The sequence below is a fragment of the Petromyzon marinus genome, chromosome 42 (assembly GCF_048934315.1).
Source record: "Petromyzon marinus isolate PM22_M1 ecotype Great Lakes invasive population chromosome 42, UKy_Petmar_22M1.pri1.0, whole genome shotgun sequence".
NCBI classification, from domain to species: Eukaryota; Metazoa; Chordata; class Hyperoartia; order Petromyzontiformes; family Petromyzontidae; genus Petromyzon; species Petromyzon marinus.
Window position 1 is genome coordinate 4587410 of NC_133708.1, and position 19709 is coordinate 4607118.

General features: G+C 46.1%; 2 long non-coding RNA genes across 2 annotated transcripts; one reads left to right on the top strand and one right to left on the bottom strand.

Moving 5' to 3' along the window:
• Window positions 1-2648: 2648 nt before the first annotated feature.
• On the bottom strand, window positions 2649-8799 carry LOC142930590 (uncharacterized). The gene is made up of 3 exons (XR_012946545.1): window positions 8496-8799; window positions 5185-5643; window positions 2649-2820 (listed from the first exon to the last, which is right to left on the bottom strand). It is a non-coding gene; the product is annotated as an uncharacterized LOC142930590 (long non-coding RNA).
• A 2-nt stretch (window positions 8800-8801) lies between these two features.
• On the top strand, window positions 8802-18678 carry LOC142930591 (uncharacterized). Its single transcript, XR_012946546.1, has 3 exons — window positions 8802-8903; window positions 12409-12531; window positions 16827-18678. It is a non-coding gene; the product is annotated as an uncharacterized LOC142930591 (long non-coding RNA).
• Window positions 18679-19709: the final 1031 nt, after the last annotated feature.

The window sequence follows — 19709 nt, forward strand, 5'->3', positions numbered from 1 at the left end:
TCAAATGACATGAACCTGCAAATACAGATCACCAGCCTATCTACTCCACACGAAGCTCTCTTGAATAAGAGCAGACTCCTCTCAATGGGTTCTTATAAAAAATAACTTTCCATGCCTTGTCAGTCATGGGGTTGTACATGTATAGTGACATCACGGATGTCACTGTGTGATGCCGGCTCTAGTGAGGCACGCCGTGCGATGTATTGATATCGTGGGCACCACGTTTATGTGGGTGCAGTACCGGCCCTAGAGGGGCTCGGTGAGAGCTGACTGGAAGTGATGGATGGCACCACGCTCTGCGTGCAGTGCCGACCCCTACAGGGTAGGGTGTGAGAGTGCCGGCCATGGGAATGGGATTACAAAGGGCCATGGCACTCTGGTTGACCCCGAAGGACACGTGGCCGGTAAAGTCTACACAGGGCGCCCAGGTGGGGGCTAGGGGTGGTCACGTGTCGGGTCGAAAACCGGCGAGAGGATTCGAGGTGGTCGTGGCCAAGGGCGGAGCCAGCCACGACCAGTGAGGATATAAGCCGGGTCCCCAGAGGGACCGGGATTCGGCGTTGCTGTTGTTATCCTGAAGATCTACGCTTGACGTCTGAGAAAAGTCACCAACACGTGGACCTGGACGCGAGCTGGAGTCCTGTCCGCTGTAGCTACTCCCAATGTAATTAGTGCAGTTAGCCTGGTGGTCACGTAGCTAGTTACGGTGTAATTAGTGTAGTTAGCCTGGTGGTCACATAGCTAGATACAGTGTAATAAGTGCAGTTAGCCTGGTGGTCACATAGCTAGTTACAGTGTAATTAGTGTAGTTAGCCTGGTGGTCATGTAGCTAGTTACGATGTAATTAGTGTAGTTAGCCTGGTGGTCGCAAAGCTAGTTACAGTGTAATTAGTGTAGTTAGCCTGGTGGTCATGTAGCTAGTTATGATGTAATTAGTGTACTTAGCCTGGTGGTCATGTAGCTAGTTACAGTGTAATTAGTGTAGTTAGCCTGGTGGTCATGTAGCTAGTTACGGTGTAATTAGTGTAGTTAGCCTGGTGGTCATGTAGCTAGTTACGATGTAATTAGTGTAGTTAGCCTGGTGGTCATGTAGCTAGTTATGGTGTAATTAGTGTAGTTAGCCTGGTGGTCATGTAGCTAGTTACGGTGTAATTAGTGTAGTTAGCCTGGTGGTCCACCACCGGAGGTTGTTATCTGGTGAAGGGGCAGTTACCCCTTTGTTTTGGTATTAATGTGTTTTCTCCAAGGAGTACTTCTGTGACTCAGTTGAACTCACTACGCATGTAAACACAGCAATACACATGCACAACCCTTAAAAGTATCAAACAGAGATAAATACACATGCATATGATATACACTCACACGCAATATATAGTCACATAGCACACGTTATTTGCAGTAGTAATTCTCTAGACTGTACTGCTATCGATTACCTCATCACCTTGCAAGGTGGGAGTCTGACACATCATCATCGACCATGATCTAAACATTGCTGTATTAAGATCTCTCCATGCCGTTTTCACCCCTCAAGGTCCTACGATGCAACAACTCCCCAAACTCCAGCACACAAACTGATTCCTTTGCTCCGTCTCCGTGGTGGATGTCCTCTCCTGGCCGCATTTCCATTTTTTTGGCAACCGCTCCTCCTTTAGTCTCGATCGCCGGTCATCATCCACGCCAATGACGATGCGCCCTGCTGCCCGAGCACACTTACGTTTCTTAACAGTCAATATTATGTTGACTGTTAACCCTCTCCCATTCCGGTGACGTATGTGTACGTCATCAGAACGAAATAATGAGAAAAAATCTAAAGAAAATAATTTTATTAGGTACGTTTTCAGGTCGGAATACGTACCCGAGGCTCCCACAAGGTCATGTGGGAGGGCATGTGGCACAGTTTGGCGCCAGCTATCGTAGAGTTCGGTCGTGTCGCTACGGTTTTCTGCGGTGAGTGCAATGTCTTTAAAAACAACGGCGCTACGCCTCTCTAAATGAAACTAACGGCGAACCGCTTGCACGTTCTGACATTCGGCGGCGAACGGGACACCGCACCCAGCAACTTGCAGACCGCCTCGAGATGGGTAAAATGGTTAAGAACTCACATGCAATGAAGTTTGCCGATGCCAACTCACCTGAGCCTCTGCACCAGACGTGATCGCCTACCCTTTATACACACCGCCCACAGCGGCACAGCGGCGTCCACCACCCACCAGTGAAGTGATGGCTTCTCTAACCCTGTTTAAAAAATACGTGGGAGGGGAGAAGGGTTACTGTCGCCCAAAACCCTCGCGACCTCCTGGGCACAACACACGCCCTCGCATCCCACCAACGTGGACACAGCCACTCTCAATACCTCTTCTTAATTCCAGACGATTGGTCATCATCTCTCCACACCGTGAGCAGTGTGGTGAAGGCATAGTAACAGATCGTGACACGGAGCCAACTACTGTGGGTGGTGTGAAGGTTCATCGACAAGCCATGGGATGACAATTTCCGTGGGTAGCGTGGTGAAGGTTGGCTGAGGAGATCATTAGCAAAGCCCGGGTGCCATGAGCAGTGTGGTAACGGCTCAGTCACAGGTCGTGGCACAGACCCAGCTACTGTGGGCTGGGCGGTGTTGAGGCCTCGCCGCACCACACTCACCTCCGTCCCCCTCGTCCAGCTCGCCGACCCGCGTGGGTCTCATGTAGGGACTGCCGTCTCTGTGCAGCGCGGGAATTGATGACCCAGCTTCAGTGGGACACCTCCAGCATTAGCTCGACGCTCACCGGCAGCCGCTCTGACCGAACGGTGGCCGCCACATCCACCGCCTGCGTGATGCTGCACAAGCGCACGTGCACACGTGGGGTAGGTGGTCCTGAGTGCGCCCGCATCGGCGCTGCGCAGTCACCCGTCTGCCACTGAAGTGGCGTGTTGTGGCCGATGCAAATGTAGCGCAGAAGAGTATGGGGCTCTGTGTGTGTACGTGTGTATGTTGAACTTCTTTTTGCGCCATACGTCGCCAACCGCACAAATCGGAGGTGCGGGGGAAAGGACCAGAAACTAAATGCACAAAGATCAGTTCTAAAGAAATTAGATTTCAATCTATAATAAATCAACATTTCAATCTAAGAAATGAGGTTTCAATTTGATACGGCTCGCGACCACGTGAAACCCATCACTTCGACATGGCCCACAAGCAATATCCATCACTGTGAGCATCTTAGCCGCACTAATCAGGTACTAGAGGGAAATATTTTTTTCCTGGCTATAACACGGTGTTTCTAATTTTAGTCCGCTTCTGTCACAGCTGAAGGCCCTAGCAGTGACAGAACAATTTCTGATTTGAAACCCCACATAATTTACCCCTGGTATAAGCGCAACCGTTTATTATAAACCTTGCTGACATGTGCGCCCACCTCCGTTGCGTTTACGGTCAGCTGCCACAATGCACAGCGCGTTTATAATAAACGGTTGTGCTTATACCAGGAGTAAATTAGGTGGGGTTGCAAATCAGAAATTGTTCTGTCACTGCTAGGGCCTTTGGCTGTGACAGAAGCGGACTAAAATTAGAAACACCATGCTATAGCCAGGTCAAAAATATTTCCCTCTAGTACCTGATTAGTGCGGCTAAGATGCTCACAGTGACGGATATTGCTTGTGGGCCATGTCGAAGTGATGCGCATCATGCGGTTGCGAGTCGAATCTAATTGAAAACGAATTTCTTAGATTGAAATCTAATTTCTTAGAGATGGAAAACTAATTTCTTTAGAACTGCTTTTTGTGTTTAGTTTCTGGTCCCTCCCTCACTGCACCTCCGATGAGCACAGATGATTACGTATGGTGCGAAAGAAGTTCAACATTCATATATACAATCAGTGGCTTGACTACGAGTTGTAAAAGTGTCAGAGAGGGTAAAACCTCTTCGTAGTTTTTCATATTTTGATACTGGAAAAAAAGGTCCCATTTTGTAGATGCTCACCCCGAGCTTTAAATGCTCCGATAGTGGCATTGTCTTCGTGCTGTTCCTCTTTTTGCGTTTTGCTCTGGCCTAACACTGGTTGAGACTAGGCCCTAAAGAAGGCTGTCTCTGGTGTCGGCCAATCAGTTTCAAAGACAATGCATATATTATCAGAGCATGTTTGTTTACATGTTCACCACAATAATGCAGACATGATTCCTTGAAAAAGGTTTCTATTTGGTGTTTGAACATCTTAATACCTCTTTTATTGCCAGAAAGTGTTTAACCTATTCTTATTTTTTAATAGTTGTAAAAGTGTGTTTATATACTGCCCTACAAAGCCAGCGATGTGGCATCAATTCCCGACCATCGCTAACGCCGCCACTGCAGCTTTGCACTTTAAATCTAGATTGAAAACTCATTTCTTTAGAACTGAATTTTGTGTTTAGTTTGTTGTATCTTCCCCTGCACCTCCGATTATCCCGGTTGGCTAAGTATGGTGCGAAATAAGTTCAACATACAATCCATGGCTATCCAAAACGTGATATGGGCCTCCTCTAGGGCGAGTCGGCCTCAAACGAGTACCTGATACAATGTACAAAAAATCGGCACTGAGGAAGGGCAACAATACCAGACCTGGCGCTAACCACACCACCACATTGTATGCTGTGCAGGTATTAATAGGTGCTTGCCAACAGAACTTACCCCAACGGTTTGTTCAAGGCTACATGAGAAAAAGTCGTTTTATTCATGCAGCATTGTAAAGTGTGGCATGGCCAGAGGTCGGCAAGACCTGTGGCTCCGGAGACTGCGTTGTGGCTCTTGAAATAGAGTTGTTTTTTTACTGAATTCCAAAAAAATGGCTATTCTTGTTATTTTGTTTGCCGGCCCCTGTCCGTGGAAGTCCAGTTAACCATTGAAGTCCAGTTTGCCATGGAAACCCAGTTTACCATGGAAGTCCAGTTTGCCATGGAAGCCCAGTTTGCCATGGACAGGGGTCACCAACCTGTGGCTCATTAAGGACTGTTTTTGTGACGCTATTTATTAAGGACCACCGTCTCGTATTCACATCCATTGCGGCTCTTTTGAAATATTGAGGTTTTATTTTACCGAATTGGAAAAAAAGTCTCTTATTCTGGTTGCCGACCCCCGGGGCACGGTGAAGTGTCCCACGGTGAGCGCGGCATGGTGAAATGTGGCGTGGTAAACGTGGGTGAATCAAACGGTGCATCGGGAGGGGTCACCTGCACCGGACAGCATCAGCATCATGGCTCCACTCCCCGACCCGGCCTCTAGCACCACGTCTCCCGGTCTCAGGTCAAGGTGCATGAGCATGGCACTCACATCCTGCCATGATAACCATCATCATGACCATCATAACCATCATCATGACCTTCATCATAACCATCATCATGACCATCATAACCATCATCATAACCATCATCATGACCATCGTAACCATCATCATAACCATCATCATGTCGGGCACCGTGTTGCGTGTCCTCGTCCACGCCTTTGACGCTGGCGTCAGGTTGCGTTTCATTCGACAGATGGCTGCCTTGGCCCTGTGCCGCCTGTCCCGCAGACTCCGCATCGGGGCTGAGGCTCTGGGGACCCAGGAGGGTGGCGAGGCGTGCGGCTGGGGACAGGGAACGGCGCCACGTGCCGCGCCGGACAAGGGGTGAGGAGGCAGCATCCGCGACCTGGGAACAAGGGGCAGTGGAAACGCCATCATCTACACCTGCAACAACAGGGCTCTTAAGAGGCAAAATCCGGCCCACGAACTTGCGTTCCTTCATCGTACCATTAAACTATAAACTATATTTTATTTTACCACGTAAGGCCCACTTAGCTATAAAGCTCTTTTTCAAAAGCAACCTGGCTATCACAAATGAGAGCTCATACAGTGGCTTATCACGTGGACATTTATAGCAGCCCAATACTCTTAAACGCATGTTTTTTTAACATGGAGGGAAAAACCTGAGGACATATATAAAAAATACCACCGTGGCTCTGAAATTAAATGACAGTGCTAAAGTTAATTCGTTTGTGCGAGTGCGTGATATAATTTAGTGAATGGTCTTGGACACCATATCGACTGTGTTGTAATGTGTTGTGGAGGTGCAGGCCTGAGGTGTGAGGACTGTAGCACAGAGGTGGTGGTGATTCTGAAAATCCTTATGGAATAAAGTTTGGACACACCTGGCCTATAACAAATGCACGAAGTTTATGCAGCAACACCTCAATGAATCACCAAGACACACATTTAGGAGGGTCCTGCATTGTGATGTTCGGTCGTAAATTATATATTTTTATGTGGTGCTTGTGGGATAAATTGGTCATACCACTCAATAGATCTGCTGCTAGTTATATGTATGTTGAACTTCTTTTGCACCGTACGTAGCCAACCGTGCTAATCGGAGGTGAGATTGTTGGGTTCATGATACCCACTTTATTGGTGGAGTGGCAGTCAAAGGATGGAACATTGTTAATGCGTGAGAAGCTGGCTTTTATATTTAGTGCAGTTTTAGGCAACTATTTGATCAATCTGGCCGTGTTTCCTGAAGGGCGAGTCACTACAAATCACAGCAATATATATTCGTATTGGATCGATAAGGAGTTATCGAGGCTTACCGCTACAGACGGACAGAGATAGACGAATAGAGGGAATACATTAATGGCAGTGTTCTTCAGTAATTTTCAGAAGGAGGGGCCCACTTTCGCCGATAAGACATCATCGGGAGTGTGGTGAGGGCCACCACACATTTGAAACCATTGTTGGGTTTTACAGCAGCACGATGATGATGACAATGGGGGGTGTTTTCACTCTTTGTGTATCGTCGGTGGGGGCCGCAGGTCAGGTGCCGGACTAAAGGCCCCGGGGGCCCACCAGGGCACCCGCGGTGGCCTTGCGGTGAACGACACCGCATTAACGCTTTCAACCTCAGTTGGAATGAATGTGTTTTTTTTTTAACCAACTGCCAGGCCCACTAAATAAACATCACCACCAGCGGAGTGTGAAATCCCCCTGCCTTGGTGCATAGCTTCAACGGCTTCACACAGCCAGCCCCCAGCATGCACCGCGCACTGTGACGTGGCCCCGTGTGTCGGCTCCCGTCATGCACCGCGTGTTGTAACACAAGGCTAGGTTATTAGTCGGAATAACCGTGACTTTAAATTTGCTTTTTTTTTCCTTCTAAATCTACAAACCTGTCAACCCATACAGTTCTCTCCGTATTCTTGTACAGGGAAATTGAGTTTTCAGGTCCGTACGGCATACAGACGTTTAAATACGGGCAACAAAATATCTATTTGTTTGTGTTTCTCCCTTATGATGGGACTTTGTAGGATGAACGTTGAGATTTATAAGGACACTGGGTAATCAATAATGTCTGAATTGGTCTGTAATAAGGTAGGGCACTGATAAGGGGTTGACAGGTATGAATCTCTAGCATTAAACTCGCTAGTGACACATTTTTATTCGATCTTCATGCAGCGTCTCGCCGCCCTGTGTCTACCATGCCAAAAGGAGGACAGTGCAGCAGGATTCATCATTGTACTGCACTTCTATGCTCCTCGCCTTAACCGACCCAAACAGAGCAGCCGTTGTGAAATATGGTGAAGAACCCCCGCGAGAGACACTGCATGGGGGGAGCGGCCCTCATAACAGAGTGAATCGCCAAAGGGCTGTAGATTAGCATTTATAATTGTAAGCTTATCAAACGTTGGGGCTGTCTCCAATGACCTGTACTCAGGATGCAATTCTGAATTTCGGATTTATCCGTAATTCCGAATCGTGTTTATTTTCACAGCCAACAGCCCGTGACATCGTCTCCATTATTCTATGGTTCTTTCGGTAAGTCAGGTAGATAGCAAAAATATTAAAAGTGATTAAAAAGTGATTTTACCGATTAAAAAGTGATTTTACCGATTAAAAAGTGAATTTACCGAAAAAAGTTACTTTAACGAAAGAACCATAGAATATGAATTCCTGCAGTCACTAAAGTTGTCAAAATCGCTCCCTTACCACAATTATTATAATGCTGCAAATATGTAAATGACCCTAAAACTTTTTCGAAAACTGTCACGGGAAAATTGTAAATGTTCATCCGCAACGTGACCTTAGGGGCCGTCCATAAATGACGTCACGCACCTGGGGGGGGGGTCAGACATTTGTGACGATATGTGACGAGGGGGGGGGGGGGTTGAGAAATGTGACGTCACATCAAAATGCGCAACTTAAATAAATATAGACACATTCTACTTAATTAAATAGACTTTTTTCTCTTACAACATCAGAGTGCAGCGCCACATTAAATACGCACTACAATGACAATAGTTTAAAGCGATTTGAAGCATGTTTTACTTTCAAAATGGAAATATGGTTTTGGGGGGTGGGGCAGAGCTTTGTGACGTCATATTTGAGGGGGGGTCTGACTTTTTGTGACACCGTGAGACGGCCCCTTAGACCGAACAGCATTAAGAGGTTAAAAACCTCTCCATCTGGCATGTTCATTAGGGGGGGGGGGGGGCACAACGTGACGTCACGTCTTACCTGTGACTCTGTGACGTCACTCGCCCGTGCCCTTCGATGTCGCCAGGGTGCGAGCCCGCACGGCTGGCGAGCTCACGTGACGGCACGCAAACGCGGCGATGCCTGTGCCCAGACGCGCGGTTTGACGCGGACCCTCGTCCTCCCCTCAGGTCTCGGAAGTACGAGGTCATCGGTGATGTCATTTGGCGTTCCGAGTGGCCGTCGCACGTTGCGTGACGTCACCACTCGACGGCGTCGACTATCGATTCCGAGGCTATCGGTGTGAGCGATTCGCCATCGCGATTCTTGAATCGATGTCGTTTCGTCTCCCGTGGGCTGTTCCTGCGGCCGTGATGGCCACGGCCCCTTTTGTGCCAGGCTAGGTGCACCTTGAGGCCGTCAAACGTGGACTCCACCTGCTCCGTCTGTGTGAGATAGAGGGCGTCGCGGTGGCTAAGAGATGTTAACTACCTTGCCTGGTGTACAGGAGGTCGTGGGTTCGACCCTGACCCCTGCTGTATATTTGGAGTTTGCGTGTCTCTCCCCGTAGAGATGTTAACTACCTCGCTTTGTATGCAGGAGGTCGTGGGTTCAATTCCGACCCTGACTCCTGCTGTATATTTGGAGTTTGCAGTGTCTCTCTCCCCGTGGTCGCATGTATTTTTCTCCGTGCCCTCCGGTTTTTCCTTCCACATTTAAAATCAACATCACGCGTTTAGAGTCGATCATCGATTATCCACGAGGGAGGGGACGCCAGATTTTCAAAAACTCCGGATAATTAATCACTAAATAATTATTTTAAATAGATGTTTTTTGCACATTCTTGTATGACATGTTTTTAGGTGTTATTTTTTTTTGTTTACTGTATGAAATTGTCAGACATTAACATACAATGGACAAAAATGAACATCCAACTTTAAAAAAGTTACTCTATTTACTGTATCGTATTTACCACTCCAATCTCGAAGACTACATGGGTTTATGTATATGAGCGCAGTATTATTGTATGTAGTGTATAATGTAGTGTATATATTTGACACTGAAATCAAGCATAGCTACTTTGTGTGTCATGTTTTGGTGATTTCGAAAACGTTTTTTGGTTTGGCCATGTTTTTGTTTATTGTAGTACGGAGTTAGACTGATGGCCTTAATCTAAGTTGTCTTGTGGTTGTTTTTGTTTGACTTGCATCCCACTGGGATTTTTGCACACAGTGTTGGTGTACGGTGCTTTTTCAGGAATATTTGATGTTTTTTTCCTGGATTTTCTGTTTGCACAGTCGCATAGTCACTTTAAGATGTTTTATTGTTTATTTTTGTGTTTGTTGCGGTTGCACCCGATTCAAGAGCCGAATGACTCACAGGGCTATACCAAATAAATGGAACTATCAATGGAACTATGTGTAGTGTCTTCAAAAATTACTCACGCCGACACGTAACAAGTCACCTACTTACACTTTATTCACCTATTCTTGCACCAATTGTAGGCACTCCTATAACTATCTATATCAGTGGTTCTTAAGCTGGGTTCGATCGAACCCCAGGGGTTCGTTGAGTCACTCTCCGGGGTTCGGCAGGGGTCAAGACACACACAGTATAGCAGCCCGGTTCGCACTAGCAATGTCGGGCGGTTTTGTCAGCCGTCAAAAAATTTGCAACACACAATTTTTCTTCGCTGTGTTAGATTACAAGTGTTACACAAAATAAATTCAGCCCACTTGTATTAGTCGTGACGTCACGCTCCGCTTGGCCATCATTGGCTGCAGCTGATCACGCCACATTACGTGATCAGGAACTTGGTGCGCTCAGTAATCAACTTGTGGCTGTTGTGATTGTACGTAATTTGTGATTTTCTTTTAATCTTTCAATCCCTTCATACTAACTATGTCGAGCAAAAAAAGAAAGTGGTTGGACGAATACGTACAATATGGAATCACGTGTATAAAGGAACGTGATGGGAGTCAGCGTCCTCAATGCATGATTTGCAATGCCAAGTTGAGCATTTCTAGTCTAGCACCGGCAAAACTAAAGGAACACTTCCTAAAGCTGCATGGAGATGGGAAATACAAGAACACAACGCTCGCTGAATTCAAGGTGAAGAGAGCCAGATTCGATGAAAAGGCTACTCTGCCTGTTCTCGGCTTTGTACCCATCGACAAACCGATCCTCGCAGCATCGTACGAAGTTGCGTACCTGATCGCAAAGCAGGGCAAACCACACACCATTGGTGAAACACTCGTAAAACCAGCTGCGTTGAAGATGGCGAATATCATGCTGGGAAAAGCTGCTGAAGATAAGTTATCCCAAATTCCTCTTTCAAATTACACTATCAGCAGCAGAATAGACGACATGAGCGATGAGATCTTGGCTCAAGTAGTTGCAGATCTGATTTCATGCCCAATAAAATTCAGCCTCCAACTCGACGAGACCACTGACGTTTCCAATCTAAGCCAGCTTGTTGTATTCGTGCGCTATATGAAAGACGACGTGATGAAGGAATATATTTTTTATTTTGTAACGATCTTTCGTGGAATATGGTTTCTGCAGTTTGTTCGGACGGAGCTCCAGCCATGCTGGGACGACACTGGTTTTGGAGCACTGGTGAAATCCGATGCACCACACATCATTGTTACGCACTGTGTTCTGCACAGGCATGCGTTGGCAACAAAAACCTTGCCTCCAAAACTGGCAGAAGTATTAAAAATTGTAGTTGAATGTGTGAACTACGTGCGAAATAGTGCTATGAAGCACCGCATCTTCAAAGAGCTGTGTAAGGAAATGGGCTCTGAATTCAAGATACTTCTGTACCATTCTAACGTTCGGTGGTTATCCCGGGGAAAGGTGCTGAATCGTGTTTTTGCCATGCGTGTGGAATTAGTCCTGTTTTTGCGAGAGTACCAACATTGTCACGCAGATTGCTTCGAAAATTCTGAGTTCGTTCTCATTTTGGCGTACATGGCCGATATTTTCGATGCTCTCAATCATCCCAATCGACAGATGCAGGGTGGTGGAGTCAACATCATTGAAGCAGAAGAAAACCTGAAGGCGTTTAAAAAAAAGCTCCCTTTATGGAAACGACGAACAGAGAATGATAACTTCACAAACTTCTCCCTGCTGGACGACTGTGTAAGTAAGATCGAAGACGTGTCTAGAATTGGAGACATTTCTGTACCTGGGGAGCTGAAGCAAGCAATTGCCATGCACTTAGATGAGCTCGCAAAGTCTCTCGACGGATACTTCCCCACCAGAGAGTCATATCCAGCATGGGTGAGACAGCCGTTCACGTTTAGTGTTGCGACAGCAGATGTCAACGATGAATACCTCGAGGAAATCATTGAACTTCAGCAGAGCCAGCTTCAACAGCAACTCTTCAGAACAACAACACTCTCAACGTTTTGGTGTCACCAAATCGTACCATACCCTCTAATTGCTAAGAAAGCCCTTGAGATACTCACACTGTTTGTTACAACGTATCTTTGCGAGCAATCTTTTTCGAGGATGGTAGACAAAAACTAAGAAAAGGAACAGACTTTGTTGTGAAAATGATATGAGAGTGGCACTTGCCAAGGTGAAGCCGCGCATTTCTGAACTTGTATCTGAAAGGCAACAGCAAAAGTCACATTGATTTGCAGTAAATATTCATTGAGTTATGTTTTTGTGTGAAATTCATGTTTTGTTGGTTTTGTTCTTTGAATACAGTGATTTTGTGTGCAACTGATGCATGGTTAATTTTGTGCACTAATAAAATATATACCTATGTTTTGAAGAAATCATATTTTATTTTTCCAATTATGAAGGTTTCGGTGAATGCACTGATGAAGCTTGCAGGGTTCAGTACCTCCAATAAGGTTATGAACCACTAATCTATATGATCACTTATGGTTAACTTCTCCCCACTCTTATCTACCTTTCGCCTCCCTTATCCTGCGCTCAGCAGCTCTGCTCTCAGCAACTTCGCACACAGCATCTCCGCATGCAGCGTCTCCACACACAGCAACTCTACACCTCCACCGCTGCCCTCACCTACGCTCCCTCAGACCCGCTCACCCGTCTGTTCCAGGTGAGGGAATCACTATCACCTGCCTGGCGACGGCATAGGGGTTGAGGTTCCTTTGACGGCTGGAGCGGCTGCGGCGAGATGTCTTCACACTTGGTCCTCGGCAACAACTCTCCCGCTCCGCTCACGCACACTCCCTTATTTTAATTCCTCTGCTAATTATCCAAAACCTCTCGTGCGTCTCTTTAAGCTGTCGCCAGGCTAGCGCCTGTCAGCCCATCAATCAACCATTATCTCCCGTCTCCCTGGCAACACCTCCGGTTTCAGCGTGCACAACCGGTCGACTCCGTTTGCACCTGGTTGCCCCTTAACAACTGGCGGTTTGCCCGTGCAAACCTCATGCGCACCTGTTTGTCCTCAGTTGCCCTGGGTTAACTGTGCACACCGCGTATTTCACTACTCTACACATGCACACGGTGGCGATAGCTGGACTGGGTCACAGCCTTTGGAACGGTTTTGTCGGATTGGCCCGGGACGGCCGGATAATGTTGGAAGCAGCCGGATAATCGATGATCAACTATTTATCTGCTTTACATTTTCACGTGACAAAACCACTTCGTTGAGCTATCATTTGTGGTAGCCAGGTCGCTTCTGACAGCTCAGTGGGCCTTAAGTGGTAAAATAAATAAATAAACTTTTGTTTTTGGTTTAGTGTTGCTCCCTTGCATATATGGGTTTTCTCCAGGAGCTCGTTTCCTCCTACATAAACACTAATCTAGTTACAACTCCCCAATATAGAGAGGATCCCAGAGCTTGAGCATTTACTGGTGCCGGCTCACCACTTGGCTGCTGCTGCATTCCCACTTGTCTGTGGTTCCTGCTCGCTCTTCTCGAGACGTTCTCTCGCTGCAAGAGCGAGTGAATAACTGTGCGGCCCGTTACGAGTTGAAGTTATTTTCTGCTGCAGTTGGAATTCGTGGTCAGTCGGCTTTGTTAGCTTTGCGCCCAAGCTATGGAACGCCTTGCCACTTGAAATCAGGCAGTCGGTAGACATTTAAGTCTGCTTTGAAAACCCATCTCTTTTTAAAGTGGCCTACCCTCTATAGTTTGGTCAGTTGGCCTGTCTTTATTTTTGTTTCCTGCTTTTCATGCATTGCGCATTGGGAACCTAGGATGGAATGCGCATTATACATTTGAATTATATTATTCACATTCTTGCGCCTCTTCCCCTAAATGATATCCTGATTCTTCTACTATTGATGTTCCATCACGAGACATCAGTATCCATTTTGTACTTTGACACAGCATCGCAACCTCCCTGTATTTAAGAATGCAAGTCTCAAGTTTATTTTGTTTAACCATGTGAGGATTGAAGACGCTAGGATAGAGCCTCATTTGCAAGAGTGACCTGGGCATCAGCCCACGGAAGTCGATATCACAGTCACTCACGTAACTTTAAATTCTTATGGGCACCAGCAGTAGTCACAGCAAGGCCCCTCAGTAACATTTATGTGTAGCTATGGAATTGACAGCAAGGGCATTGCAGTGGCGAGATGTTAACTACCTCGCCTGGTGTACAGGGGGTCGTGGGTTCGATCCCGACCCTGATGCCTGCTGTATATTTGGAGTTTGCGTGTCTATCTCCCCATGGATTTTTTCCCTGGGTTCTCTGGCTGCTATAAATTTTCACGTGATAAGCCACTTCGTTGAGCTGTCATTTGTAATAGCCAGGTCACGTCTGAAAAGAGCTATACAGCTCAGTGGGCCTTACCTGGTAAAACAAATTTGTTTAGTAAGTTGATACAGGAGTGCTTCAAGAAAAGCCAAAAGCATTGCATTCGTCCCTGTGTGTGTGAAAAAGCAGGTGATTTCCCAATGCACTCCATTGGGTCCGATTCTGGTGTTGATAGTGGCAGTTTGTAGTGATATTTGGTCCGAAAAATTTCGAATTATCCCTCAGTTATCAAGAGCAACTGCCTTTCTACCAAACGTAATTCAGGCCCGGCCAGGTCACCTTTGACGAACAGATCATAGCTCAGTGGGCTGTACCTGACAAATAAAACAGTATATCCATGAATTAGAGCATATTATTCCTCTGCACTAATCACACCTCCGATTAGCACCATTGGCTAAATACGGTGCGAAATAAGTTCATCGCACATACAGAAAGTTGCAAACCAGTAATCAACTTGAATGGGTTTTGGGCATTGTTAGAAAGTACACTTTATTGCGAAGAAAATGTCATCAACTATTCACTTTGCAATTTACACAAGACCTGAAATATCTTGAATTACAGATCATTGATATCCCTTAGCCAAGAGCGATGCTGAAGCATGGGAAGGTAACTAGGAAACAGACACCATTGTGAAGCATGCACAGTAAAGCCACCGCCTCCGCTATAACCGCGCATGTGGCCGCATGACATTCTCGCCGAATCTTATAAGCCACAGGCCCTGAGGGGGCATGCATATGCGTGGATTAGCACACACGGTACGGACACCATAAACTACGCACAGTGACATACTGATGGACAATCGACTTCGGTGGTACTGTAGACCTAAGTTTTTTTTACACAGGGCACAACCTCCTGATGAGACTCGAGGAAACGATAAAGAAACCAATGTATTTTTTTATTTTACCAGGTAAGGCCCCACTGAGCTGTGGTAGCTATTTTAAGAAGCGACCTGGCCACAAATGATAGCTCAACGAAGTGGCTGATCGTCACGTGGGAATTGATAGCAGTCAAATACTCCTTAAGCGCATGTTGATTCTAAATGTGGAGGGAAAAACCCTAGGACCCGGACAAAAATCCACGTACCCACGGGGAGAGAGAGACATAGAAGCGAACAAAGCCTCACCAGGGTTTTCTATGACGCATTGCTATTAAGAGCCCAATAATTGGTATATTGAAATGTGATTTTATTGCAGAGGGTAAACAAGCTCCCTTTTTGTGACTTTATGTAAATATATTGGTTTGAATAAAAGTGTTTGAGGGATTTTGCGTTTCTCTTTGCTGTGCATAACTATGTTGGGAATGCATCTGACAAACAATTGAACTAGACATGCGTAGGTATGTACAACTTGATAACACTGTAATCAACTTAAAACTGACACTGTGTATTGTTAGGGTGTTTATGAATTGTCTGAGGTTGCTTAATCTGTGGAACTGCCAGTGTTTCTTAGTTAGATGAGGCATAAATATTTGCCTTAAGAGACCACTTTCTGTGCGTTGTTTACACTACGTTTTTTATGGATACTGTGTTTTTTATTCCATATAATGCCATCATGTTTTAGGCTCAGTCTACATTACAATTAATATGACAGATTAAAAATCGTGTTTTTAGAGATACATAATTGAAAAAAAATGAAGATAATTTGTATATTGCGATTATAATTTGCTATCTATTGTTTTACTTCGCTTATGTGTTATTGTTTAAGATTTGGTTTATTTTTACCGTCACTTGTTGCGTATGTCGGAGGAAGTGGTGGTGTTGTTTTTTGTTGATGAAACACGATTCGAGAGCTTCTTGACTCACAGGGTCATGCAAAATAAACTGAAACTTAATGGACAGCTGAGGAAAGACAGTTTGAGTTCGGAAATATATATATTTTTGCACGGACATCATTTGCCGTAGCAAATGTGTAAAGCGTTCCAACCACCCTCCCAACTCTACACTCAATGCGTCTGGTCCAATTCACCGTACGTCACGTGACTTTTTGATGAATGCAACTCAACACAGTATCACTTAAAAAATTTACAATTTTTTCGCATGCTTTCATGGTGGATTATACGTAAATAATAATAATAGGTCTACATCACCACATTAGAATTACATCTTGGTTGCTCTGCCTATAGGCTGTTTAATACTGGAGTTCGTTACCTCAAAATCCACTACGGCAACATACAGCGATTGCTTTTGCATCATGTCGCTGGGTTATGGTGAAGGGACCCACCCCACAGTGTTCATGGAGACCTCTTGCCTATATGAGGCAATCCATACACATTGTAATGAGCAGGCTAAATGGAGCACAGGAGGGCAAGTGAAAGATGAGCTTCATTTTATTCACCCGGAACCATGTTGACGCTCACCCACTTAAACACGTGCTTCTGGCAAATATTGTTCCAAACAGCACAGTAAGCTGCTCATTAGTGAAACAAACATATGTCCGTTTATTTTGTAGATTTAAAATTGCATGTTCATCAGGATTTCACTGTACACGTACGGTAGCTGGGGACCTTTTAAGCGACTGCTTGGACCTGTCCAAAAATTGGCAAATCTCCCTCTTTCCAATGTGTTTTCGGGTCATACCATGTTCTTGTACCATGTTTGTTGTCCTTCCCCTGTACCACCGATTAGCACGGTCGGCTAACACACGTACACGTTCGGCTTCTTCGGGAGCTCTCGTGAAACTGAAGAAGTTCCCAGAAAACGTCGGAGACATCGTGCCCAACAATGCGCAGTGCAACCAAAAAAACACAGACATCGAGAGAGGGCTACGAAGCACAATAAAAACGCGAAAACGTACGCAGCAAAACTCTCCGTCAGTACGGCGGGGGCCCTCGCGGGCACCGTCCCTACCCCGTGGGCACGTGGTGGCCGGGGCCTCACGGGGCCCACATCCCACCAATGCATGGCGGCGAAGTGCGCCCGGCGCGTGTTGGAGCCGCAGTGGACCTCGCCCTTCTTCACGTGGTGCGACAGGAGGTCGTCCACGAAGGAGCAGCGCAGGCCAAGGGGCTCGAGCAGCGAGCACACGCTGGTCTCGAGGGCGCACTGCTCGTCGATGATCGGACCAAACGGCTTGGGGATGGCCAGCTCCTTGTTCAGCACCACCATGTTCACCTGCGAGTCGTGACACGTGCAAGAGGTGAATTTTCTTTCACGTGTGTATGTTTAACTTTGTTAGCAGCGTATGTCGCCAACCGCACTAATCGGCTGAGTGTCTCGCAGTTTATAACGGTTTGTTAGAAACGTCTTTGCCGTGTTCACCTTTCCACAATAAAGAATACGACGTTTCGCCAATTCTGGCCGTCCCCTTATGATGCTAATTGTAATTATTGGTGAAACATCGTACTCATTGTAAATGTTGTGGGTTTACCTCTCCAAAACACCGGTGTGCTGAACTCCTAACGAATTGGCATGTTTTGTTTACGTACTGAACCTTACTAATTAAGCAAGCACCCTCTCTAGTTTCCACTCCTCCCTCAAGACCCACCTCTTCTCCCAGGCCCATCCTTCCCTCCATCCCTTAGCACCCCCATAATTCCGGTACTCACAAACCGCCCTTCCCATACCCCAAACCCTATCCGCCATATCACTTTTCGTTACCCGAATTGTACCACTCATAATCCTTGTAAAGCGCTGTAGATAACAGCGCTATGTAAATATAAGATATATTGGCTGTGTCGGGTGGTGGCGGGTTTGACATTTATATTTATGCGATCTAACCCAAAAAACCTCTTATTATGGACAATATTGGTCGTGAAAGCTCTGCTGCTACTACTACGTGTTAACTTGCACCTGTGGTGGCGAGGCTGTTATTGCTCGCCAAGCGCACGGCTTCCGTCGCGTTTTGCATTCTCGACCGGTCGCAGGGGACGTGAACCCGAGGTTTGCCACGCAACATTGCAGCAGCAACAACGACAATGAGGGCAGCCACACGCACCATGTTGGAGAAGTAGGCCTTGGCCTTGCACTAGTTGAGGAAGAACACGGGGAGCTCAATAATGTCCGCCTCCTCCAGGCCCAGCTCCCTCTTGAGCACGTCATGGTTCCAGTCGATGCAGCGCTGCCACCACACACAGGACAGATAAATGGGGAGCCGGGGATCGCGTCGCTTCAAGGCTGTGTGGCAGGTGCCTCCCCAACCCCAGCAAGCTGTTAATGGCGCTGTCTCCACCGCTGCGTATGTTCAGTGGTCCCTCGGTCTATGATTCCATCGATTAACAATTCGCCTCCCATAGAGTCCCATTTCTATTAACGATACATTTTCAATTAACGATACGGTTTTACGATATCACGCGGCCGCCCATTTCGGCCAATCGGAGCGGTCCCAAGTGGACTCAGCCAACCTCAGCTCCATCAACCCCTTAAGCCGCTATCCATGTTCTTAGCCAAAGGTATGACATTTTATTGTATGCTCTATTGATTATTTATCCATTTTTCTATTCATATTAATGCTCTAATATGTTCCTATAACGTGTATTTATTAAAATTGCGTGTTTAAATATTATAACCTATATTTTTAGGGTGAAAAAGATCAACTTCTGGTCGTCGTTTAACAAATTAAGCCTTCAACGTGTATTTCCTATATTCGATTCATGATGTCAAGTAACGATGGTTTTCGTGGACCCAGTTAACATCGTTAATCGAGGGATCATCGTATATCTGTACAGCGGCTGGGAGGGCAATCACTCGTGATGATAGTGTAGAGGTGTTAACTACTCACTGTTCGGCATTGCCACTAGGTATCAAAGGGGCAGTGCAGCGTTACCTCTGTGTACATAACGGTTGGGGTCAGACGAGGTGAAGTGGATCGTAGCCACAGGTATCAGTGTGTTTAACACGTAGTAGAGCTTCCACGACCAATATCCATGAGGTTTTTTGTTGGGTTAGATTGCGTAAATATACATGTCGTTAAACCCGCCACCACCCGACACAGCCAATTAGTAAGGTTTGTCACGCAAACAAAATATGCCAATTGGTTACTAGTTCAGCACGCCGATGTGTTGGAGAGTAAACTCACATTTATAATTCGAGTACTAAAACTTACATTCTATAGTTGTGGCTTTAGCCAGGAAAAAATACATTTTAGTGATATTGCTATTGATTTAATGATCAACTTATATTTAACATATGTAATTAAAGATATCGGTGTTACAAAAAATAACCTAATGATAACATGTCTAATGAATGTAAAACACTAAAATCCCTCTTGCACCCTCAAATGCGGAATGTGCACCGTTATAACGCGGAACACTCCCGTTATAACGCGGAACGCTCCCATTATAAAGCGGAATGCTCCCATTATCACGCAGAATGAGCGGCGTTATAATGCTGAATGCTCCCATTATAACACGGCATGAGCGCCGTTATAACATGGAATGAGCGCCGTTATAACGCGGTTTTCTGAGCAGTCGACGTCGAACTACTTTCTTGAGCTGCATGGCTGAATGGTGTGATACAGTACGCGGAATGATACAGTAACACGGTGGTGTAGCCTCATTTATCCCGCCACGT